This window comes from Neoarius graeffei, chromosome 13 (assembly GCF_027579695.1).
Source record: "Neoarius graeffei isolate fNeoGra1 chromosome 13, fNeoGra1.pri, whole genome shotgun sequence".
NCBI lineage: Eukaryota > Metazoa > Chordata > Actinopteri > Siluriformes > Ariidae > Neoarius > Neoarius graeffei.
In genome coordinates, this window is record NC_083581.1 from 149,219 (window position 1) to 177,100 (window position 27,882).

The 27,882-nt window shown below is 41.8% G+C and overlaps 1 protein-coding gene across 9 annotated transcripts in view; it reads right to left on the reverse strand.

Moving 5' to 3' along the window:
* The window catches only part of LOC132896316 (histone-lysine N-methyltransferase PRDM7-like), a 72,572-nt gene that overhangs the window by 30,683 nt on the left and 14,007 nt on the right, over positions 1-27,882 (reverse strand). The gene's annotated exons all lie outside the window — the stretch shown is intronic.

Genomic DNA, 27,882 nt, shown 5'->3' on the forward strand with positions numbered 1-27,882 from the left:
AAACTTGTTGCAAGAGGACACGCAGATTTTATGCGCGTCGGATAATTCAAGACAGTGATTCAATTCAATTTTGAGAACTGTGACCCTGATGAACAGTGCCTTTTTTATTTTTAAACTTCAACTCGATCCAGCCAAAGATCAAAGTATAAATATTTCTTCTGTTTCTGATGAGCAGATCGGTTGGTGTGCGCACTGTAGTGCATACACAGGAAAAATTTTTCCAGAGTTAACAGACCATGGAAAATTCTTGTTGTGATAAAAATGCTAATCTGTAGTGATCTAAAATATAAATGAGAAACATTTATATATAAAATGTAGGCATTTATGGACTGTTTTATGATTCAAAAATGGTCTCCAATCTATCCAGACGGGTCCCAACCACATGCCCCAAATATTTTAGCCACACTGTCCCACACACCAATTTCACTATGATGCAAGAATTCACACTGCATGATTTCTTCTTCTCATGATGGCACAAAGAAGCATATCATCTTTCTTCAAGAAGAAAGACAACCTGCCTAACAAGAATCTTCCAGTTACAGAAACTTCTAGTAGTTCACCATCAACCAGTGGTTGCGTTAGACTTTCATTGTCCGTCATTTTGACAGACAGGGTCATAAAAATTCCGTCATTGACCATTATTATCTGTCATTTTATTTTAAATGACAATGTATATAGGCTATAAATGCTATATATTTAATAACTTGTGTTTTCATGGACTCATTTTCATTTAAAAATTAATTCACAGAACTAGCTTGTATTATTTAATCACTTATGTATTTATGATGCAAAAAGATGAACAGAGATTCTGACGTTCGGTCACTTGTGAACCCATTTTCCCTCCGCTAAAAACATTGCGGCTGTTGTGCCTTAACGGGCATATGAACAATGTTATTTTACAACGTAGCAAGACAATTGCAGTTAAAATATGAACAGTCTACTACAACGATTTAAGTGGCAATCTAATTTGACCTGTTTGCGTGAGCTTAAACCTTCCTTCTGGCCCGCATGGATTTAAATTGGGAGCTCGCTTGTGCATAATCAAAGTCGTCAATGGAGACTGCTGCCGAGGCAATGGTCATTAAATTTTGCGTCTTTGCCTCGGACAGACGACTTCCCATTGACGTTTTAATTTTATTCTGAAGGCTGAACCCGCGCTCTGCTGCGACACTGGAGACTGGAATAACCCGTGCCACTTCAGCCAAAGTTCTGAAGTCGGGAAACATTTCTCCCAGGGAAGTGATCAGAAGCCGGCAAGAGCCTCTGAAAGTTGGATTTCCTGACCCTGCTGCTAGTACTCTCTTCATAGGGAGGAAATCCTGCAGCATGCGGTCTTTCTGCACCAGTGGTGCAGCTGCACCCCGCGGTGACCCGTAGTGGTCACAGACGCGTTCCAACGCATCCAGTCCATGCCTCTTCAACGCGCTGTCAGCACCCCGATAGCGAGAAGTACAGTGTCAAGATCAGCGATGATTCCCAGATGCTCTGCCGGGAATCTTTTTTTTTGACTGATTTTGTGATCTCCGCGAGGTACTCCGTGCGCAAGTTGGAAAAGGCCTGCGGGCCTGGCTGCGCGAGTGTCATTCCACAGAATCTGTGGTCTTGTAAAGCCTCTTTGAATTTCTTCTCTGCCTCACCTGGCTCATTCATCAAGTCATCTAGGCTAGCGAGGGTCATGTTCACAACTGGCTGGATGGAGATGTTCACGTCCTCTTTTTGGAAAGTGAAGTTCATGCGGTTCACCACAGCTAAGGCGTCAGTCAGGAGGTGAGTCAGGGCAGGGAACGTGTACTTCTGGAGCTGCTTTCTTAGACCCTTAGCTACCGGACAGTCTCTCGCGGCTTCCTCCTCCTCCAGCTCCAACACCAGAGCAACCCAGTTGGCACGTATGCCCTTAACTGCCCTCTCCAGGGACAGCCAGCGTGTAGCGGATGGTTGTTTGAGACTCAGCAGGTCGTGTTCATCCATTTCATTTTGCAGTTCATTTAGTCTGTGTGTTTGAATGGGGGAATTCTTGTAGTATGTGTAGATGTTATTAATGGTGGTGACGAGCATCTATTTCACGCACAGCCTTTGATGCATCTCGGGCTGCCAGTGCCGTTCTGTGCGCACCACAGTGAATGTTTATGAGGTAGGGACAGTCATTCTGGCGCAACTGTTGTGCGACTCCGGTCTTTCGACCCACCATCACATTCGCTCCATCACTTCCCAACCCAACGACCCGAGACATCGCTACACCACGGCCCGATAGCACATCTTTTATTTTTGCTGTGATGCATTTGGCAGTGCCAGAGAGTATTGCATAATTGCCAATGAACACTGTTTCAGGCTCTCCTTTCTGCTGAAGTGTTAGATATGTGATCAGCATTTTCTCAACTGTGATATTAGTTGTTTCATCTACTATCACCCCGACATATCTACTGTTTGCGATGCGGTCATCGATGGCGTTGGTTACGGTCACTGCAATCACTTCCTCCATCTGACTGATTGTCATGGTGTGTGTGTGTGTGTGTGTGTGTGTGTGTGCGTGCGCGCGCGCATGCACTGTTCAGGTTTGGACACCTGGCAGAGGTGTATCAGTTTGGGATATTGATGGCTCGGTGTGTGTTTTTAGTGCCTCGTTACAGGCAGCCTGTGATTTCTCGACGTGCTTCTCCATCTGCCCACTCTGAGTACCGTGCAGGCTTCCATGTGGCTTTGGCTATTTTTGTGGTCATTGATGGCCGATTTCTGCATAGTCGTGCAGCCTCTGACAAATCCATTGGCGACTTTTGCTCTCCTACAGATGTCACAAAACATTTTGCCCCCTTCCGCCCGCAGCCAAGTAAACTCCCGCTCCCACTGAACCCTGTATTCCCACCTGACCACCTTGCCACTTGTTGCTGCTTTCCCCGTAGCTGCCGGTGCCGCTGGCTGAACAGCCGTTAATGCCTGCCCATCTTCATCCTCCTCCAGCGCATCATTCCCTCTCTTCTCTGAAGGCCATCACAGTTGGGTTTTTTAAAAAATCCTTTCACACCAAGCTGCCGTGACATCTTGCTACATCGAATGTATACACCACTTATCGTAACGCTCGAACCAGATAGACAACGAATGCACGTGAGGTGAAAGAGATGACAGCTAATCAATAGCTAATCAAGAGCTAATCGATATGCACGCGCTCGCCACCAACAGGTTAGGCGCGTGAACCACCGGCTACTTAAATTGATCATCTGTCAAAATCACGTACGGCCTTCAGATTCTTCCGTAGGCTACTTAAATTTGTCATAGTGGGGGTCGGCTCGGCGGAGCCTGGAACCTGACACGGAAGGTCTTAAATAAAATGAAGTTATGTTTAAATGTTAGTTTGTCTACCCGTGCTCTCATTAAAATGATAGTTTAGCAGATATTCAAGCAGTGATGTTCTTAAGCTTGCTGGGGAAGAATACAATAAATCGACATTTGTTTCATTTTAAAAACAAGAAAACAACTAGCCTAAATGAGCGCTATTGCATTAAGACGTACAGGCAGGGAAACGACACAAACAACCCAATGCATCTCTTTAATAGCAAAAATGACGCGTCTTCTGCAGAGAAGGGAAACATTAATACATCTCACTGTGCTAGTGGTTAGAAAAGTCAGAGCGCGATCAGGAGCGCGATAGGGGGGAACAGCCTTGCGCAGTGGCTACAATGTATACCGTACATGAGCAGCCTACGCACTGAACATCAAGACTGCCGCAACGTCGGCTCAGATTGAAAGTGACGGCAGTGAAGACTACGTATACCGTATGTAACAAAACTCTGCCACAACTTGCCAATCATTTCAATTGTGTGTTTCATTATGTTTTATTATTGTTATTATTAGGCTATTATTGTTATTGGTAATGGTAACGGTAAACATCCGTCAAAATGACCGACGGCCTTCAGATTTTTCCGTCATAGCTAAAAAAAAATCCGTCAATGATGGACAATTGTCGGTTAACGTGACCTACGCCATCAACCACGGGCGATTGCTCTAAGACAACGAGGGAGGCTCAGCCTCCTCTAAATATGCCGAACATCGTGTAGGATGAATTGCGCTAGGCTTACGTTATAGCCGACCTTATAACATTGCTATTTCAGATCCAGAATCATAGAAATATGTGTGCTCAACCCAACTACAGTGCGAAATCATTCCGTTATAACTTTCCCCAGTTCGCCTAATGTGTGTGTGAGTTTTTCCCCCTCGTGACAGCGCGATGCAGCCCAGCCTCAGTGGATTGAGAGCTATGTGCTTGTCAATCTCAAAATGCAAGACGATTATTGGACAAATACTGCGAAAATGCCCGCCCACGGACTCAGAGCCTCACAGTGGGAGGGACATGGCAGTTTCCACAAGGAGACTGGTGAAAGCAGCCAGATATTTTCTTTGATTGACAGCTCGTTTCAACTATAGATAGGCAGCGGACAGTGTTGCCAGATTGGGCGGTTTTCAGTGCATTTTGGCGGGTTTTGAACATATTTTGGGCTGGATAATGTCAGCAGTATCTGGCAACATCAGTTCAGTCCCATGCGGATTCGCAAGTGCTGTGGTGTATTGTAAGAGATCGGCTTACATTTCGATTTCATTCATTACATACGGTTTCTACCAGCTTTTTTAGTTTGTATATATTTTCATTGTAAATAAAGTGTAAATATAGTGTTGTCAAGTTTGCTATCTTAGTTCCAGAAATATCGTTTGAGTGACTGAACTTGAGGGGGCTAGTCAGCTAGCAAGAAAGCTGCGCACGGATGCCAAGCATTGCTGATTTAATTTTGGCGAAGCCATTTGCCAGTCTTCCTTTTGAGGAAAAAAATTAAAGAGCAACGCCTCAAACTGACTTGGTGAAAAAGGTAGGGAATAATACTGGTTCCTTTCAGCTCTCCTGGTACGAGAAAGTGAATTGGCTAACAGCAAGTGACCCACATCAACAACAGTAAATAGGCTACTTTAGTAATACGTCATGGATGGACCAAAAATATAGAATCTATTTAAAATGTTTATGCTGAGTATATTATATTGGAATATATGTTTTTCTGGATATGAATTAAACAGCTACAATTTGGAAAACATTTTTAAACAAAAACACAGCCGAGGTCAATTTTTAAACAACATGCCACAATTTTAAAATATAAAATATTAAAATATACCCCCCCCCCCCAACACCACCATCATGTATATTGGACAGTAGGCTAATGGGCCAAAAGAACCTGTTATTTCACAGTTTGTGACCCTGCCAACAATCAGCCAGATCAGAGGCAAGAGTATGGGCAAAATTGATGTGTTTTTTCTTTTAAAATCTGGAAATATCGTAACTGACCAGCCTCCCCCGTTTGAAAGACTACCAGCCGCCACTGCTATCAGAGGCCATCCTTAAAAAAAAAAAAAAATCCGTTTCCTGTCCACCAGGTGAGCAAAAACAGTAGGGAGGGAATTTTTTTTTTTTAAATGGATGGATAAGAAATCGCAATGCTGTGTTTGCTTTTTCTTTCAGTACTTTATTACAAAAGCAGACATTTAATAAAATGACAGTTTAATCAACTGAAACTTGTACAAAAACTAAGTTAGCATTTTAAATGCTGACTGCAACATTTGCAAAACTTTTACAAAAGGTACTTAAAATGTCCAACACACGGACTTTTTGTAGTTCTAAATCGACCGTTAGGCCTAGTTTGGATGAAATTACACTATTAAAATGATCACTGAATGATTTGTTTTTCTGAATCTTTACTATTTTGTTGTTCGCTAGAATACTATTTTGCGATTTCACACTTACGCAAATGTTTGAAAACTCCGGATCTCCTTCCTTCATGGTGGCTGCCATTTTTGTGCCGCATGGCTCATGCGCAGAGCTGATTCGACAGGGCTTTCCACAAGCACCGGCTGCCGGCCATACAGCCGACTACACAATTAAGTCCAGACAGCTACTTTAATGACTTATTTTTGTAGCCCACAGGCTCTAAATATTAATTTTCGATTTTAATAAAATTGTTTATCTAACGGACTGACAATGTCAAACTGAACCGCACTCATTTAAGTTGTGATTCGCGCTGTTTGTACCGATAATAACCACAAATTCCCCGCCGACTTCGTTGATCAAGGGAGAGTAACTCATCCGCAGCCCCGACATGCGGTGTGTGCACGCGCGCACTCGGCGGAGGCAGTAGTGTGTCGGGGCTGTCGGAGGCGACATCGGAGGGAACAGAAGCAGAGATAACGCTTATTTTGTCTCCGGTAAACCAGTCTTCTCTCGTTCAATTACGTGGTGGCATCAAAAGACACTGTGGGTTGTAAATGAAACCAAACTGAGTCGGAGGAGTGTATTTTCATACACAAATGGAGAAATGTTCGCTGAGTGTGTAATTGTGTAGCCCCACTGCAGACCGTTGTCATTGTTAATTCACAGCATGCTCAGTTGCGTGAATGTGTCATGCACCGAAAAGAAGAGATTTACAAGCTAGGAACGCCTCATGATGCAATACACAAGAAAAGAAAGATGATTTACTGCCATTTTACTTTGTATTTGAGTAAAGTGAATAAATAAATGGTCTGTGGAAAATACATTTAATCCTGGGAACTGCATGCACAGGAGTTTATTATTAGTGATGCAGTGCTATGCATTGCAAACTATTGACTCCCATATAGGGAGCAAAGCACAGCAAACTCTTGTTCTTCCGTTTTTCATCTTCCGTACAAATTTCGATTTCGAATAACCCAATAACCGTACATCGCACACAAACAATACATAAAAACGTGCGGCTCGATCGGACTCGCTATGCTATTACTTTGTTCAGCATTCTCCGATTTTTTTTTGCGACAGTCGCGAAAAAAAAAAAAAAAAAACACCACACAATTTCCCATTCATTTTCTATGGAATTAATTGAAAAAAATCGCACATTTTCAATGTTTTTCAAACATCCGCTGCTCTGGCATGCTTTCACCTAGAGACATGATTCAAACTTTAAAATGGAGACAAACTTCTCCTGTGTGGATCTGGCATTCAACTTTTTTGCTAGGTTCTATACTTTTCGATCAGTCACAGATCAAACACCATGATTAATTCTGGAGAAATTCAGACTTTATAATGGGTGTCTATTGCGTTACACTTCAGTGGAGCTCGTTAAGTTAGAGTGTAGAAAGCTTGAAAAAATAGCTCAAACTTTCTCATTTAAATCAAATCAAGTTTATTTGTATAGCGCTTTTAACAATAAACATTGTCGCAAAGCTAAAAAACTGTGTTTAAACTGTGTTTTCAGCCACAAATTTCACTCTACACACAATTTTCTCAAAAGTAGTAGTCACACTTGTCTTGATTCACACAAATGTATCTACCTGAGCGATAGGATTTACAGTTTTTGAATGAGAAGCCTGAAAGTAAGGAGAGGACAGCCACTCGGCCCCATAGATTCCCATTATAAACGTGGGAGCGCTGTGACTGCAAAATCAGAAATGTCACTTGTTTTTAACTCGCTCTATTGTCCTCATTTTTTACACTAGGGACAAAAAAAATTACATCAATGTGTTCATGGGAGCCTTGTAGCGCTCAATGTGCAAGAATTTTGTGAATAGCTTCTTTTGTTTCTGTGTAAATCAGCGTTGTTCGAGGAGAGGGAACTCTGAGAAAAAGCGCTCTTTGCTCGTCATTGTGTCTCTTCCCTGCACCTGAGCACCGTTACCAAGGCGACGAGCTCCACTCAGGGAACAGAGAGGGGCGGGGCTGCTCTCTCTCTCACACACACAGGCTCAGAGCATCGGAGCCTCATAGCCTGCGATACGCACCCTGCAGCACTCTCACCATTTCACACATGGGGATTGGCGGCTCTAGTTTTGTGTTTACTCCCCCCGGCTGGCTAATTATTTGTCATGGCTGGCTAGTATGAGCCTTCGTGGAAAGCCCAGGGAATGCGTAAATGTCAAGTTCGATTTTAGATTTACGAACCCGAAAAAAAAGTAAAAAAACCGGCGTAAAAAAAAAAAAAAAAAAAAAACTTCAACCGCACAAACGGCACTCACCCGGCCGCTGGACCTGAAACAGAACATTTTTTAATAATGGCCAGATCTCACTTTGGATGATGAATGCGCAGAAATAGAGCTCAACAACCACCACCCTCATCATAACAACAAGAAGGATTCCGTAGAAAAAGATTCCACCCCAAACCAAACTTGGACCCAACAACGGGTTAGTCTAAATCTTTAGTGGCTTTTTTTTTTACGTGACCACTAAGTACCTATGTACTGCAAAATGTGTGTGTTTTTGTGACATCTATCAGGGTTCTCCACTTTTCAAAAATAAAAGGTGGTGGCAGGGGTTTGGGGGCTGGGGGGGGGGGGCAAAGCCCCCCTTGAAGCTGACGGACTTTTAGCTTTTTTGACAGTGAAACTGGCCAATAATGGATAGGAATTGCTAAATCATTGTTAAAATCATTTTATAAAAAATTAACACATTCTTACTGTACATATCATCTGATGGACAACGGCCAAAGATAGAACTTTTAATACAAGGTGTTTTATTGGGTCTGGTTTCCCAAAGTAGCAGCAGAAATTTAACACAATAAATTAAATTAATAAAATAAAAAGTTCAAGCAATTATTGCAACAACAAAAAAGACTTTGTCTACAAAACAGAATACTGTACTGCACTATGTTTGCACCACCTGATTACATGCACATTACATGACTACTACATAACAGACAGCACCATGACCCAACTAATCCACCTCCCTTCAGAGCAGGGCTTTGAACCAGAATTTTTTTTCCTATTGGTTCGTTCCAAACAGAAACGGAATTTTAACGTTTCCGGTTTTGGGTTCCACCATTAAACAGATGTTCCCGAACCGGTTAGAACAAAAAAAAAAAATTTCGTTCCCGGAACAGTTAATTACGTTCCCTGTCAGCTGTTTAACAAATGGCTATAAAATTATGTCTCTGTCTCATCCAGCTTAAGCCAAATGTAGGCTAATTCTATTACAACCTTCATTAAATAAGACAAGAAATAATTCAAAACAATTATTTCAAATGTTGGCGATTTGGATTCTCAGTATGTCTTCCCATCTACACAAACAGAAAAAGTGCCAAAAATGAAAGATAATTTGTTTAGTGTGTTACCAAAGGCTAGTCAGGCCCTATGCATTGATAGGCTAACAGAGGTTAACGTCATTTAATGTTCGTGAGCCTCTCATTAACGTGGACAAATATATTGATATCAGGTTTTTTTCTAGAAAAATTTAGTATGAGGGCGCTCACCATGGCGAGGGAGCCGGTTGTCCCCCCCCGCCGTGCAAAGCCTTTGAAAAATGCTCCAATGGGACATTCTGAGGCTATCTGAGAATTGTAACAAATTGTCTGTCAACATTGAAAAAGAAAGAAGTAGTAATCTTTTTCTGCCCCGGACAGTCTTTGGCTTTCTTCCGTTTCATGCCGTGGGATGACATCTTTAAATGCCCAAGTGTCAACAAAAACAACTCGCGAACTACTTCTGTCAAAAGCTCCCGCGCCGGTGGGTGAAAGGTCGTTCAGTCTCGAGAAATCTCGCTCTACAAGTCAGCTGACCTTGTATGGAACCCATGTCAAATCTCGCGAGAGCAGCCGCGACAAGTAAACATGGCGCCTCAGTCTGGAAAACGCCAATTCGGATTGTTTTTGCACCGTCTGGCGGTGTATCTACTATGATTGGAATATTTTTGGAGCAATTATAACGTATTTGATGATCAGACACATTGTCACGTAGTGTTGCTGGGATGTTTTCACGGAGTCGGTAAGGGGGCGCACGCCGAGAGTAAGAGGGCGCAGCGCCCCTGTTCCCCCGTTTAGACGAAAGCCTGGATATCGTGTTTGAAATTGATGTTTTTGAATAACGACAGACTGCCATATTTACCTCTTATTTAAGATGTGGAGACGTGATAGTAGTCCACCCTCCCGCTCTCTCCATTCAGTCAGCGAACTTCACACAGGAAGTGAACCCCAGCGGGTCATAGAAACTTGCGCAAGAGAAGAATGACTTATTTGTAGGCTACGGAAACTTTGAGGAATGAAATAAAAACCGGTATTAACCGGTTACCATTATTGGGGGCCAAGCAGCGAAGCTGCGAAGGCACCCAGTGTTTCTACTGTTTCTTATTATTATTATTATTATTAAACGTTCTTCCGCCTCTGCAAATCTATGGCAGCCCATAGAACCGTCTGGTAAAAAGTTGTGAAATTTTGCACACCATTACTCTCAGCAAATTTCAGGCCTCTCCTTTAAAACCTCTAGCGCCACCAACAGGTCAAAGTTGCAGGTACATTTCTGCTTGTAACTTTTGAACCGTTGGTCCGATTTTCAAAAACTTGGTATCCCTGTAATCCTTGGGCCAAGACGAATCCAACGCACCCCGTCATTTTCCGCCCATATAGTTTTCCCGCCATTTAGAATTTTGTGAAAATCAATTAAAATGTTTCTCCTCCCTCAGTTTTTGACCAATTTTTCCAAGACTTGGGAGGTAGCATAATTGGACCAAGCCGCACAAAAGTTATGCTCAGTGTTTTTAATTTCTTAAGCGTTTGGCCGTGGCAGCCAATCAAATTTGGCTGCGCAGACGCAAAACAGGAAGTGTGCTCATATCTCGGCCGCCCTTTGGCTTACCTTAACGAAACTTGGTGGCATGATGCCACACCCCTCCAAAAAGGCCCACAAAACAATTGGAACAAATTGGCCGCTGGGGGCACTATAACTAGGAAAATTGACTTTTGGCTCATATCTCATGATACCTTTTGGGTAGAAACAAAATTCCAGTATCTCTGGAATCCTTGGGTGAAGCCGAATCCATCGGATCCTATGACGTCATATTCTGCCTTGCGGATTTTCCGCCGTTTTGAATTATGTTAAAATCAATGAATTTCTAAGGCAACCCATAGAACCGTCTGACGAGAGGTTGTGAAATTTGGCACACTGATTCTAGGCTGCCTCCAGGTTCGTCAGCAAATTTCAACTCGCCACCTCAAACTCTCTAGTGCCACCAACAGATCAAATTTGGAAGTACATTTCTGCTTGTTACTTTTGAACCGTACGTCCGATCGTCAAAATCTTAGTATCTCTGGAGTCCTTCGGTCAAATCGAATCCAAATCGCCCTATCTCGTCATATTCCACCTGGTAGATTTTCCGCCATTTTGAATTTTGTTAAAATCACTTAAATTGCTACTCCTCCCTCAATTTTTGATCAATTTTTCCCAGACTTGGTACCTGGCATCATTGGACGAAGCCGCACAAAAGTTATGCTCAGTGTTTTGAAATTTAAAACTATTTGGCCGTAGCACCCAATAAAACGTGCCTGCAAAGACGCCAAACAGGAAGTGAGCTCATATCTCGGCAGCCTTCATAGGAATGTTTTCAAATTTTTCACACACATTCTAGTTTATCCTAGGACTTGCCACAAAAAAAATCCAGATGCCCAGCTCAAACCCTCTAGCGCCACCAACAGGTCAAAATTTGAGGTACATTTCTGCTTGTAACTTTTGAACCGTACGCCCGATTGTCAAAAACTTGGTATCCCTAGAATCCTTGGGCCAAGAGGATTCCAACGCACCCTATGACGTCATGTACACCAGAACAGAATCTCCGCCATTTTGGATTTTGTGAAAATCAATAAAATGCTTCTCCTTCTGCAAATTTAGTCGGATTTTCCCAAAACGTGATCTGCACCCACATTCTAGACAGTCTCATGATAGCCTTCAAGAAATTTTAGGTCCCCACCCCCAATCCTCTAGCGCCACCAGCAGGTGAAAGTTTCAAGTACATTTCTGCTTGTAACTTTTGAACCGTACGTCCGATTTTCAAAAACTTGGTATCACTGGAATCCTTGGGCCATGCCGAATCCAACGCACCCTATGATGTCATTTGCCGCAGGATATTTTTCCCACCATTTTGAATTTTGTGAAAATCAATTAAAATGCTTCTCCTCCCTCAATTTTTGACCAATTTTTCCCAGACTTGGTGCATAGGATAAGTGGACCAAGCCGCACAAAAGTTATGCTCAGTGTTTTGAATTTCGTAAGTGTTTTGCCATGGCAGCCAATCAAATTTGGCTGCGCTGATGCGAAACAGGAAGTGTGGTCATATCTCGGCCGGCCTTTGGCGTACCTTAACGAAACTTGGTAGCATTATGCCACACCCCTCCAAAAAGGCCCAAAAAACATTTGGAACAAATTGGCCGCTAGGGGGCGCTATAACTAGGGAAAATGTCTTTTGGCTCATATCTCATGATGCTTTTTGGCTAGAAACAAAATTCAACAATCTCTGGAATCCTTGGGTCAAGACGAATCCATTGCACCTATACTGCTTGGCCCCCACATTGCTGCTTGCAGCTATATTTTTTAAATAAGCGTTTCTGTTCCGGAACATAAAAAATAATAAAGTTTCTGGTTTCGTTTCTGTTCCATGTGAAATAGAAAAAGTTCCCGGTTTTCGTTTTCGTTCCTTGAACCGGTTCAAAGCCCTGCTTCAGAGGGCTAGATATAGTGGCCTGTCCCCACCCACTGGAAGATACCAGTTACTTTATGGGCGCATTCACACCTACGTTGTTTGGTCCGGACCAAACGAACCAAATTTCCCTTGGTCCGGACTTTTTGGGTTGGTCTGAATACAAACCACCGAACTCTGGTCCGGACCAAACAAGCGGACCGAGACCGAGCTGCAAGGTCGGACTCGGTCTGGACCAAAGGAACCCTGGTGCGGATCTTTTGGAGGTGTGAAAGCAGACCGGACCTAATCCGACAGTTTTGCCTTTTTGTACCTCGGGAGCTTCCGTCGTTTGTCAAGCATTATGGGAAACAGTCTTGACACTCTACCGCAAAGTGCAAACACTGTTTCGGTTGTCAAGGGAACCTTACAACAGTCGTTCAGTCATTCAGACCAGTGGTAGGCTAGACTACAGAATACAAAAAACGAGTAGGGGGCAAACGTGGGCCGAGGAAGAAACGCGTACCCTTGTGGATATATGGGCAGATGGCCACATATCTGAGCTTTTGGAGAGAACACACAAAAATGCCGACGTGTTTGCTGTATTCAGTGACAAAATGAAGGAGAAGGGGTTCACGCGCTCCCCAGAACAATGTCGGCTAAAAGTGAAGAAACTCCGTCAGACCTACATTAAAATCAGGGACATTCTTTCAAAAAGTGGCGGTACTAGCGACGCAAAAAAGAAATTCATCTATTGCGTGAAGAGCCAGAACTGTCACAACATGATGTGCACTCATCAGCGCTATCCTCCGTAGCCGCCTTGCCCTTTGTCGTCGTCGATAAATTACTTGTACAACAGCATAGTAATCGCACAATTGTGAAAAAACAGTAAAAACTGGAAAAAACATATAGCTTTGATGACATTAAAAAGAATAACAGCACGGAAAGCCTCCGTGACTACTTTTGAACTTAACGCTTTATGCGCGTGTCGTCTCTGACCAATAGCTGAAAGACCTCAGGGCACGTGGCTTTGTTGACAGATTTTGGTCCGCTTACTAAAATGTACAGTGTGAAAGCGAACCACACCAAAATGGAAAAAAAAAAAAAAAAACATTTGGTTCGGACCAAAGCAAGTGAACTATTGAACTATCCTGGTCTGAATACACCCTATATTACCAACATTGCATAAACCATACATTTACATAATCTCGGGTCTAAGTGCATGCCAATAATCTCTATAATTCATAAACAAAATACCCAGTTACAATAAATGCTTTTAAAAAAAAAATAAATAATGTTAATGGGGTGAAACCACTACAGTCCATGCACACCAGCTTGTGCATGCCCAAGACTGGCACTACAAAGCCACCCTGGCCTTCATAGTTTGGGTCCTTTGACCCAGGAACCTGGAAGTCCTGCAGTGAACAAACAGTAAAGCAACAGGAAAATGCAATTCTCGCCTACACAATCACAAATACGTAAAATAAAAGACCTGAACTTAACTTGTGTGCATGCTGTTATATGATCACTAACGGTGCATGGTCAGAAAAGACTATAGATAAAGCGTAACCGTTGCACAATAACGCTACAATCTGCGTGTGCACTGCAAAGTTACTTAGCTGCTGGCTAGCTGCAGCTTGTAGCTTCCAACGTTACTATGTGTCAGTATAGACCCTTTTCAGTCACGTGACCTTCGTAAACGCGACCGCCATTTTGGACATGTAGTGGACCGGCTCGAATCAGTTTGAATGCGAGGAAGGCGACAAACGAAAAACATAAAAGAAAAAGGAGCGAGATGCAGAAAACACCTTCACTATCCAGCGACGTAAGGCATTTACAGGGCGAGCAGAGGGAGAGGTATTTGCAAAAATTGAGGTTAGCAGGCTTAGAGAACGACGTTTACCTGCTTCCACCAGGATTGTTCACTGACGTACGGAAGTACACGAAGCCCTCGTCTTTACCTGACTTCAGCCCACATGATCTGTATACCCATGTCATTAAAAACCCATCGCCATACACAGGTATTGATCTGAAAGCGTATGAGAGTTTGGATGCCTACAAACATTTTGTGTCAGGCTGGGTAACATGCCTACGTCAGCGGGTCATCCCTGGAGCCGGTGGTCGCCATCTTATTACAGCTAAGGTTTGTTCACATTTTCATTTACTTTCGGTCCTCAGGATAAACAAAATGTTATTAAATGTCAATGAAATAACTTCTTAGTCTGTTGAGACATGGCCCGTTATAAATTTGCTGTTAGCAGGCAATGACCAAGAACTGTATTATTAGGGTCAGTGTCTGTGTTGTAGCAGTGTACTAGCAGCTAGCTGTTAGCACTAGCTAATGTCAACAACATAGTAGCTAGTATGTTACTGTAGCAATGTTTACGTTCAGTCATTTGGATGACTTTTAAAACCTTTCAGTCTCAAGTTTTTCCTTTACTGTATTTACTATTTTACTGTAATTATGATCTGGCAGCTATTTACACCGGATCCAGTGCAAATAGCTGCCGGAGCCAACGTTCGAGGTTCCGGAGCACGCTCCGGCTTGCTCCCCCTCAAATTAAGCCCTGTACAGGTAAATAGCTGCCGGAGCCAACGTCCGAGGTTCCGGAGTGCGCTCCGGAACCTCGGACGTTGGCTCCGGCAGCTATTTACACTGGATCCGGTGTAAATAGCTGCCGGATCATAATTACAGTAAACTAGTAAATACAGTAAAGGAAAAACTTGAGACTGAAAGGTTTTAACAGTCATCCAAATGACTGAACGTAAACATTGCTACAGTAACACACTAGCTACCATGTTGTTGACATTAGCTAGTCAACAATAGCTACTACAGAAGAACAAAGAGGTTACAATGGGTTATTTTAACCTATTTGGTTACACACTCGCCGCCACAGAATGTTAACAGCAATGTAATGCCTTTTCTGGCTAATTTTATTCGTCTTACCTCCAACAAAGTGGTCACTACACAAGCATTGGTATGCCGAGGGCTGCCAATCTTTCCTGTTAATGGCCGCTATCCATCTTCTCTGTCGGGATCCGATAAAATGATAAACCTTGCCTTGTTTGTTGATGGTTACTACATCCAGGTGCATAACAATATAGTGGCATGATGGAAGTCTTGCTGAAAGTAAAAACTTTCTTTGCTGCTGTTCCTCAATGTTGGCTGTGGTAAACTACTGGTAGTACATGTCCAAAATGGTGGCCGCGTTTGTCGTGACATCACATGAAAAGGGTCTATGGTGTACTGTGGTGCGGTGTAGTGTAATGCAGGGATAGACCTCAATCTGCAGAGCTGTGTGTCACAATCTGTATGCAGCCGGCTAGATGTTTTTCTATTGCAATCGTGTGGCCACTTCGCGTAGCCCCATAAGCATTCATTTAATGGTCTTCTGCATGTTAAATAGTTAAATTATAATAAAACAAATACTTTACGATTTATTTGGTGCATACTGATGAAGTTACTTTTTTTTTTTTTTGGCCAAGGGAAGGGTGGTGGGCCAGAATTATAATGTGGCGGTGCGCCACTTTAAAAGCGCCCGTGGAGAACACTGCCTATATTTGTTACATTATAATCTAGATGAAATATTGGGTTGTGAAAAACACTAATCCTTTGATCAAAAAGGAACTTAACTAAATTTCAAACTAACAATGAGTATTTTGTCTGTGAAAGATGTTCTGTGTTGCTTTTGATTAATATTCAAATACAGCAAGATTTTGTCCATGCAGTAGGTACAGGGTTTGACTAAGACGTTCAAATTTTTGAGTCCCTATACTCCATGGTCTTTCAAAAATGGAGTCCTTTATGATTTTGTAGAGCATTTTCCCAATGGGGACTGCTTTAAGTCCAACCCTGCATTACTAAGAAATGTTTTTATATATCAGAATCACTTTATTACCAGGTATGTTACACACACGAGGAATTTGACTCCGGTTCAACTTAGCTTTCATAATACAGACAGAAAAGTATAGAGAAAAAAAAAGGCGCACACACACACACACACACACACACGTGTCTCTCACTGCAGTGAACTCCAGGGGGAGAATCGCGTTTCTACAGTGACGGCCTTGAAGGCAGTGCTGGCTGGGAGAGCCGAGATAAGATTGGAATTTGTTTAGACTCAAGATGGGTAGATGTGTCCTTTTTCGCTTAACCCGCTTGTCCATTCTGGCCACCAAAATGATGCATTTCTCTCTGCAAAGCCATCAACTTTGCTTTATAGCAAAGCAAATATATATGCTTTAATAGAAGAAACCATTGGAAAAGCAAAGTTCTGCCAAGAGACCAAGGCAGACTGATGGAAAGAAAAACTTCAGGTTGTCATTATCAAGCACAAGCCAAATGGCATTATTTAATGAAGGTACTTCATTTAATTAATGTGTGCACCTTGTTTTCAGTATCTTTACATATGAAGTAATCAGCTGTTAAAAAATAAATAAAATAAAAAAGTGCTGGAGCTCAATTTTACTGGCTTTATCAGTTACTACATGACTAAATAAAGTTGTATTTTCTTAAATATTTTAAAAATTTTATAGCACCAAGACTCTTAAGACACACATGGTGTCAGAAGCCCACTGTGCGGCCATAGCAGGGAAGCATTATTGAGTCCAACAAGCAGGTGGAGGAGGATCAGAAAGCATCTTGCACCACTGTTCTGAAATCTGCATACTGGCTTGCGACGGAGGAGATACCAAATGGGTATTTGAACTGTCAATGATTTTTAATAAACCCTTTTTTCAGGATACCACCTTCATTTTAACCTTTTTATCTTAAGAATATTCAATACAAGCCTGATTTAAAAAAAAAAAAACTGAATGAATTTTATATAATGTTTTCTTCAATATAATTATGATCCCTTTTGAATGTTCTTTTGCTCCAGTGTGTCTTTGTTCCTAATTGTCAACCACAATCTGCTTATGAGAAAATGTCAAGCAATTATTTTGCATGTAAATAGGATGACATATCTTTATTTCCTTTTTGTTTAAATATAGATGAATACTGGTATTTAATACATTTTGCTATTTAAAGTCAAATTTTATTTATATAGCCCTTTACAATAACCGAAAGGTACCCAAAGTGCTTTACATCAAAGCCATATAATAGCCCTCCTAAAGCCAGGAAAACAGGCTGATATTCCAAGTAACTACCGGCCTACTGCCCTCTTGTGCTGCAGATTGAAACTATTCGAAAGAGTGCTTCTTGCTAGACTACAGCCTGTCCTAAATGTACATATTCCACCAGAACAAGCAGGTTTCAGAACCCAGCGCGACACAGTAGAACAAGTTCTAGCTCTCACCTCCTACATTGAATCAGGATATGAAAACAAACAGAAAATTGGTGCCATCTTTGTAGACCTGTCAGCCGCCTATGATACAGTGTGGCACGAGGGGCTCATGTTTAAGCTGTCGTCATATGTAAAACATAGAGCCACACTGAGGCTGCTTTACAAAATGACAGGAAACCATAGCTACTTTGTATGCATCGCTGACCAGATGAGCAAAGCCAAACAAATACAGAACAGAGTCCCCCAGGGTTCAGTGCTTGCACCTACTCTTAACATTTATATAAAGTGACATGCCACCCACGGAATCCCTAAAATTTGGATACGCAGATGACCTAGCTATTGCCACACAGGCATGTTCATTTGAAATATTAGAAAATACCCTAACAAGAGACGTGGAAACACTACACATCTTTAATAAATGGTACCTGAAAAAGAATGGTCACAAAGACTGTTAGCTCTGTATTTCACTTAAACACTCAGCAAATCAGACACTGCAAGTCCATGATAACATTGGAGGAAATATTTTGCCTTCAGACTTAACCCCAAAATACCTGGGGGTTACTTTAGATCGAGCGCTAACATTCAGACATTGCGAGGCCATGGCACAGAAACTCAAAAAGCGATGTGCAATAATAATAATAAAACTAGCTGGTACCAACTGGGGAGCATCACAGTCTGTCTTGCGGACTTCAGCTCTTGCACTGTGCTACAGTGTTGCTGAGTACTGTGTGCCAGTCTGGAACCGCTGCTCCCATACCAACAAAATAGATGTACAGCTGAACTCAGCCATGAGAATAAATCACAGGTTCCATCAAAGCCACACCTACAGCCTGGCTCCCTGTGATGGCATCAATCGCCCCTCCACACCCGCGCAGGGAACAAGCAACCCAGCACCAACATGAGCGTATACAACTGCTGGACGAATCTACCCCAGTGAGAAGGGTACTTGACTCTGCCCCCAACACCAACAGACTAAAATCACGAAAACCATTCTTCAAAACAAGTAATCCAAATTTCAACATGAATCCTAGAAAAGAGAATGGGATTCGAACATACCACGGGGAGGAGAAATAATTACAAACCCAACAGACCCACTCCCAGGCTTTTTGGCCCTCTCAAGACGTGAGTGGGTCCAATCCAATAGAATTTTATCAAAAAGTGGTTGAACCGCTGTGAACCTCTACCAATGGGGGTATCGTGACACTCCAACATGTCCAAAATGCCAACAGGCACCACAAGACATGGACCACATGGTCCTTTACTGCCCACAAACAGCTATACCTGGAGGTTACAATTCAATTTATGAGGCGGGCCCAATATTCCAACAATGGTGCACTAACAGAGGTGTGAAATAAACCATACGAAACTACATCAAAGCCATAAAACACAAGTGTTTTGTATAAAACAATACATTAAAAAAAAAAAAAAGTACATAAAAACAGGTTTTGACTGCAGAAGGTGCCACAGTGCTGCAGGTTATTAAAAGCCTTTCAGAAGTACATGAAATAGAACAGACAAAACAAAGTACCCCTCACAAACAAGACTCCCCTAGTCAGGATTGAATGCCAATCTAAAAAAAGTGGGTCTTCAACTTCGATTTAAAAAGGCCGAGATCAAAAGTGGTGCGAGTGTCGGGGGCAGATTATTCCACAGTCTGGGGAGCAGCAACAGCAAAAGAACGATCACCCCACTGTTTATATCTCGACCCCTGGGACTTCTAACAGAAGCTGACCCGAAGAATGCAGGGCCCTACCATGATCACGGATAGTTAAGATCTCAGACAAGTAAGAGGAAGCCAGGCCATTGATGGCATTAAAAGCAAACAGAAGTTTAAAATAAATTCTAAAATGGACTGGAAGCCAGTGGAGTGACGACAGCACAAGAGTAATGTGTTCACGTCTGGACGTGCTTGTTAAAAATCGGGCCGCAGCGTTCTGTACAAGTTGAAGACGTAAAATTGAAGACTGGCTGAGGCCAACATAAGGGGCATTACAGTAGTCCGGTCTCTAACCGATGAATGCATGGATTGCCTTCTCGAGATCCTGCCGACTGAGAAACGGCTTCACTTTGGCCAAGAGACGGAGCTGAAAAAAGCTTGTTCTAACAGAACTAATCTGTTTATCAAATTTAAGCCCACTGTCAAACGTTACCAAGATTTTGTACAAATGGTTTAAAAAAGGGGGCCAGAATACCAGAGTTTGTTGTAAGAACATTTGACATGGGTGACGTGCCAAATAAAATACATTCCGTTTTGCTGTCGTTCAAGTGCAAAAAGTTCCGTGCCAGCCACTGCTTTACATCAGTAATACAATCCAGGGTCATTCCACGCCAAACGTCCGAATGCTCCCGCTCGACCATCTCAGATTTACCTGAAAAAATTCCACGAGGTTCACACACTTCCCAATAGGAAAAGTCCCAAATTTCAGCTCCCAACTCATTATAGTTTTGTCATAAAAAAATATTTAGGCAGCTAACCCCAGACACGTTTTCAGCAGAGTTTTCTAGGGAGCCACTTTCACATTGCTGTATCTAGAAAACTATTTGAGCTAGGTCTTTCAAATTTTCAAGGGCTAATATCTGGTTAAAGTACTTGTAGTAGATGGACTTTTACACGTGCTTTTGGTTTATCATAGCGTTCTGGCGGCTTGAATTTGCTCAAAAATTCAACTCTTCAAATCTGGCAGCATATTTGAAGGACTGTTGAAAGTATAATGTTAAAGACAGAGGCTTGATATTGCACATGCACCTTCCCACAAATGCTGTGTACTTTGTATTCAAAAACTGTCCCTCTGTGAAGCATAGTCTAGAAGATATTAAGGTTTAAAAATTGGAAAAAATAATTTGGTGCCATTTTTGGCATGGTATAGCAAAAAAATGATAGGTCCCACCAACATAAAATTGGCTGTTTTTGAAAGATTAGATATATGTTTCTAACATATCCAAAAATTGTGATGGTGTTTTGCCTTAATGTTGCAAAATGATTTTTTGAAAATGAGGTGTTTGCACACATACACAGCATTCATGGTCTATGAAGGCACTTCCAGATGCTAAGAGAACGCCTTAAATTCATTACATACAGCTTAAACTCAATAAAATGCTTCATTTGATTCATGATAAACTATATTTGAAGGTCAACTTATATGTAATCATTAGGTATAGAAACAGAAATGTGTCAAATTGAGCATGCACACTGCAGAACATAATGTGGATGCAAGTGTCTCATACCATCCCCACATCAATCAGATTCCAAGGCACTCTAGTAAATGTTCACACCTGTATTTAGAACGAGCCACTTGCAATCAGATTGACTATTTAAATGACTAGAATGAGCAGGCTCACAGTTTTCAAGATGGCATCTTTGGCTCCATGTTTTATTGGAGCTGTGTTGGGATGTGCTGAAGACTGCCACAGGTTGGATTACACCAAGAGTTATGCAGTGTAAGTCTAACTACTTTAATACTTACTTTACATTAATACTTTTCTTGCAACTTTGCTGATTGACCATCATTTTGACATGTTATGCTTCTATTGTTTCAGACCAAGACAACTGGTATCCATCACTTCTCTGTCAAAAGATGACCAAATGCTCCTGAAGCACAGGTGTAGTCTGCAGGATGATGTACTACCTGATGCAACTATATGTTTGTACCATAAGAAAATAAACCTGGATTGTTACTCTTTTCTACAAAAAAACTGCAGCAACCCATATGGCTTACATGCAAGACCTATGAAAAAAAAATCTTCGCATCATCTCTCTGTCCCAAGCAGAGGCCATTGGAAAGACATCTGTAAAGGCTGGAATGAAAGTATGCATGCAGTGCAAGAAGCATATGTATAAAGTGTCAGTCAAAGTTCCATTGCAAGAGCATGTTGATCATGATCATGTTGACTATGTACAACAGGAAGACATAAAAGACCAATTGGATAAGTGCTTCACTGCTATTGGACTTTCCCCATGTAAAATCTCACGAGTCAGTCCCAGGGATAAGGAAGCGTACATTAAGAGAAAGGTTGAAGAAGTTGGCCACAAGACGAAGGAAATGCTACATTGGTGTGCTGCAGTCCCTTCAACGTCATGGGCTGCTCCTATGATGACCACATCATCTGCTGATGTGAGTGATGTTGGCTATCTTGTCACAGCTTTGAAGCAAAAGTTATCAATCACGACTGGAAAGCAGGAGCAGATCAAGTTATTAACTTTGGTACCACAAAGCTGGAGTATTGCAAAGACCATTGATGAATTTGGTGTTAGTGAGCGTCTAGTCAGACGAGCAAGAGATCTGCGCTTAGAACATGGTATTTTGCCTGTCATCACACCCTCAATAGGAAGACCACTGAGTACAGACACTGTAAACAAAGTTATTGCATTTTTTCACCAGGATGATATTTCTAGACCATTGCCTGGTAAAAAAGATTTTAAGAGTGTCAAAGAAGGAGACAAGAGAGTACACAAGCAAAAAAGATTAATTGTAATGAATCTGAATGAAGCCTTCCAGCTATTCAAGCAATCAATATATATATATATATATATATATATATATATATATATATATATATATATATATATATATATATATGTGTGTGTGTGTATGTATGTATGTATGTATGTGTATATATATATATATGTATGTATGCATGTGTGTGTGTATGTATATACTGTTATTACAATGCCAATATACTTGAACTGTAATTGTTACACATGGTTGCACACCACTGGATGCTGCTACTATCAGCCACTTGACTTGCCCTTAAGGTTTTATCTACTGTGCTTTGTCTTGTGTGTATTCTCCATGCAGGACCTATACAAATGTGTCTGTATATAGTAACTAGTAGTTCAATAGTAGTTTTTGTATTTTGAATATACCTTTTCTTTTTATTCTATGTGTGTGTGCACTTTATGGAGCAGCTCTGAATTTCATTATACTCTGTGTGATGACAATAAAGGCTTTCTATTCTATTCTTCTATTCTAAACCCTGACCTGAAGATAGGAATCTCCAAATTTTGCTCACTCCATCCCAAGGAGTGCATAACTGTAGGTGCTAGAGGGACACATTCTGTTTGTGTTTGTGTGTACCACCAGAATGTGAAGCTAATGCTTTCTGCTTTCCCAACTGAAAACCAAGCAGAGAAAATCACCCACACAGATCTCCTGAACCATCTTGTGTGTTCCACACATAACATGGAATGCATGTTACACAGGTGTGAAGAGTGCCCAGGATCCACAAATCTAGAACACTTTTTGAATGACAAAGTAAGTGATGATGTAGACAACATTAGCTTCAAGCAGTGGGTGACAACTGACAGAACAACTCTTTTGGACTACACCATCTCAACAGAAGACTACCTGGATTTGCTCATGGAAAAAGTAAACCAACTGTCGGTTCATCACTTTATTGCAAAGCATCAAAGTCATCGTTTATGCCAACTGAAGGAAGAACTGCACTCAGATGAATGCATCATACTTCTTGACTTTGCTGAGAATTACTCTTTTATTGTTCAAGACGCCGCCCAGGGTTACCCCTGGGATAACTCTCAGTGTACCCTGCATCCTTTTGTGATCTACTACACGGAGGATGACCAGCTTAAATGTTCAAGTATGTGCACAGTGAGTGATTGTCTTAAGCATGATACAGAAGCTGTGTACACTTTTCTGTGCAGTGTTGTACCCGAAGTGAAGAAGTTGCTGCCCACTTTGAAGACCATTCACTATTTCAGTGATGGAGCTGCTGCTCATTATAAAAACCGCAAAAGCTTTATCAATCTGCTTTATCACTCATCAGACTTCGGTGTTTCTGCGAAATGGAACTTCTTTGGAACATCACACGGTAAGTCACCATGTGATGGAATAGGTGGCACAGTAAAGCGAGAGGCTGCAAGAGCGAGTCTGCAGGCCACTGATACAAACCACATCCTAACCCCTGAAGACCTCTTCAAATGGGCGGAAAAAAACATCCTAGGGGTGAAATTTATGTGGATAAGCAAAGAAAGTGTAAAGTCCATGGCTGACAAGCTGGAAAGCAGATTCGCAAAGGCATTCACGGTGCCAGGTACTAGAGATAATCACTGTTTCAAGCCAGTCAATGCCACAACAATTGAGGTCAGCAGAGTGTCTGGAATTGCTGGATTTTTGGTCAACTATGAGATAGAACATATTGAAGAAGAGTTTTCACATGGCCTCCAGATCAGTGACATGACACCTGGCCAATATATAACCTGTGTTTATGACCATCACTGGTGGGTTGGAAGCATCAGAGAGACATCTGAAGATCAGCAAGATGTTCAGATACAATTTATGCATCCACATGGCCCAGCAAAAAGTTTCTTCTGGCCAATGAGAGAAGATTTGTGCTGGGTACCTGTGCAACACATCATCTCTAAAATAGATGCTCCTAGAACTACAACTGGACGTCTATATACAATTCAGGAATGTGACATCGAAGCATCTGAAAGATTCATTAAAGAGTTCAGATAATTTACAATAGCTTTCCCTAAGTTGCCAATGCATACAGTTTTTTTTTTCTTTTAAATCATGGTACAACAGATATGTAATGGTTTGTGACAAGTTTCAGTTTTCACCGGAGTTCCAATATTGCAATACCTAAAAATGGCATATAGGCTATCCTTCTAGTGTACTTTACCATGAATCAAATGAAGCATTTTATTAAGTTTAAGCTGTGCAAAATAAATTCATGGAGTGTTCTTAGCATCTGGAAGTGCCTTCATAGGCCATGAATGCTGTGTATATATGCAAACACCTCATTTTCAAAAAATCATTTTGCAACATTAAGGCAAAACACCATCACAATTTTTGGATATGTTAGAAACATACATCTAATCTTTCAAAAACAGCCAATTTTATGTTGGTGGGACCTATCATTTTTTTGCTATACCATGCCAAAAATGGCACCAAATTATTTTTTCCAATTTTTAAACCTTAATATCTTCTAGACCATGCTTCACAGAGGGACAGTTTTTGAATACAAAGTACACAGCATGTGTGGTAAGGTGCATGTGCAATATCAAGCCTCTATCTTTAATATTACACTTTCAACAGTCCTTCAAATATGCTGCCAGATTTGAAGAGTTGAATTTTTGAGCAAATTCAAGCTGCCAGAACGCTATGATAAACCGAAAGCACATGTGTAAAACTCCATATACTACGAGTACTTTAGCCAGATATTAGCCCTTGAAAATTTGAAAGACCTAGCTCAAATAGTTTTCTAGATACAGCAATGTGAAAGTGGCTCCCTAGAAAACTCTGCTGAAAACGTGTCTGGGGTTAGCTGCCTAAATATTTTTTTATGACAAAACTATAATGAGTTGGGAGCTGAAATTTGGGACTTTTCCTATTGGGAAGTGTGTGAACCTCGTGGAATTTTTTCAGGTAAATCTGAGATGGTCGAGCGGGAGCATTCGGACGTTTGGCGTGGAATGACCCTCCAGTAACTTAGTAAGCACCGTATTTTCATTGGGTCTCATGGGCAAATATATCTGCAAATCAGCATAAAAGTGAAAAGGCAGATTGTGTTTTTTTTTTTATAATTGATCCCAGAGGTAGCATGTACAATGAAAACAGAATAGGGCTGAGAATAGAACCCTGTGGCACCCCACAAGAGAGGGATGCATATGAAGAACAGAAGTCACCAATCATCACAGCGAAGCTCCTATTTGCCAAGTATGACCTAAACCATTGGAGAGCAGTGCCACGGATGCTGACATGCTGCTCTAGGCGAGATACAAGGACCGCACGGTCAACTGTATCAAAGGCCGCTGTGAGGTCGAGCAGCACCAGCATGGCAGGATTCCTGGCATCCACAGACAGAGTGATATCATTGTGCACCTTTAACAGTGCTGACTCAGTGCTATGTCGGGATCTGAAACCAGACTAGAATTTCTCTCTAAAAATGACTAATTGAATAAAAACTTTTTCTAAGACCTTAGAAAGAAAAGGCAAATGGGAGACAGGCCTAAAATTGGACAGAACAGAGGGGTCAAGATGTGTTTTTTTTTTTTTAAGGAGGGGCCTAACTACAGCATGTTTGAAGTAGGGATGGCGAGAAAAAAAAAAAAAAAAAAAATCTTGACCGACCACCGAGCCTCATTAGCCGGTTAACCTACGAGTTTAAACAGGGATGCAAACGGCGTGCCTTTTGGCGGATGCTGCCTTTTTCACGGCTGAATCGTGCAGATCCGATTTTTTTTTTGGGGGGGGGGGGGGGGGGGGCGTTGGAGTGTCTGAATAATTTCTTCAGAGTAAATTCTGTATTAAAATTACTAAATAAGAAAATGCCGTTACAGTCCATGAAACATAGGAAGCAGAAAGCTGCGCACGTTTGCACGGAAGCTGCGCAAATGTGCGCAGCTTTCTGATTTACTGTTTTCTTCTCATACTTCCTATGTTTCATGGACTGTAACGGCATTTGCTTATTTAGTCATTTTAATACAGAGTTTACTCTGATGAAATTATTCAGACACTCCAACGCCCCCCCCAAAAAATCGGATCTGCACGATTCAGCCGTGAAAAAGGCGGCATCTGCACCTTTAGTTTGTGTGGAGAGATATGATCTGCAATAACATGCATTGCTGGCTACAGACTGAAACATACTTTCAGAATGCACTGGCCAAGGCAGGACTAAACTCGATGTGCCTTCTAATAATAATTAAAAAAAAAATAAATTAGTAATTTGTAAGCTAAAAAGCCTGTGTCTACACTTTTCTTTAGCCGAGTGGCAGCTGTTTTCAACTGGGGCAGGAGGGCGGAACATGACTGAATGGGTGTTTCTGATTTGTCAGCTGTCGTCCTTACACCGCATGGCATGCCCCAAGCATTTACAACACAGAATTCCAGGTTCTCCGCTCCAAAATCGGCAGCTTCAAAACGATTGATTTTTTTTTTTTTTTAACAGACAACCAAAAAAAAAAAATTTAACCGGTTGACGTTGATTCGGTCAACCATCAGTCAAATGGTCATCGGTTAACATCCCTAGTTTGAAGGCAGCTGGGACAGACCCTGAATTAAGACAAGTGTTTATAAAAACAAGCAGACTTGACCCAACAGAATTAAAAACCTTCAAAAACTTGGCCGGAATGACATCTAAGGGGCAGTTAGTGGGTTTCATGCCACTAACCACCTTTGTGAAAAACGACAGAGAAATAGTCTCAAACCAGTCAAAAACAGCAGACTGTGTAGGAGGAGCATCCACGTTATCAAGGGACACATCAATGTTACCGATATTCTGTCTGACTGATGCCACTTTGTCAGTAAAGAAACAAACTCTTCACAGGTTGCGGCGAAGGCATCAGACAGAACAGTGGGGAGTGGATTAATAACAGTCAATAGTATTAAATGGCAGTCTTGGATGATGAGCTATTGGCTATAATGGAAGACAGATATTTGGACTTGGCCTCCTTCAGCGATCTCTGGTAAGCAGCGAAACTGTCCCTTAACCAGCCCAGGGATACATGCAGTTTGTCCTTTTTCCACGGCCGTTCAGCCTGTCTACATTGTTGCCTAAGCAGACGGGTGTGGTCATTCAACCAGGGATCTGACTTGGTTTTGATGCTTTTTTGCCGAAAAGGGGCAACAGAATTCAGAATCGCAGAACAAGTAGAATGGAAAGTGGAGAGTAGACTCTCTGGGCAAAGGGAAGGAACCAACCCACTGTCAGCATGCAGCTGAGGGTCCCTAAAGGCAACAGCAAACTCTCCAGCCGTCGACGAAGTAAAGATACGGCATCTACGAGCTGGGGAAACAGGCTTATTGGCAGGTGGGGGGGGGGGGGGGGGCAGCAAAATCAAAAACAATGGGGAGGTGATACGAAATGGCAGTGTCCACTATTTCTCTGAGGGAAACTGAAAGCCCGTGAGAAATAAGATCGAGAGTGCGCCCATGCTCATGTGTTGGTGCATTAAGAGACTGGGTGAGACCAAAGGAATCCAAAAGGCCTTTAAACTCATTAGCCAGTTGACTTGCTGCACAACAAACATGAATATTAAAGTCTCCACAAATCAATAGTTTATCAAACTTAACAATAAAATCAGACAAAAACTCAGAACTCTTGAATAAAGTCCTTATTAAATTTGGGAGGACGATAGACTGTGGCACACAGCACGGGGCAGGCGAGGGCGATCACAAACAGCTGCAGTTCAAAGCTGGAATAATT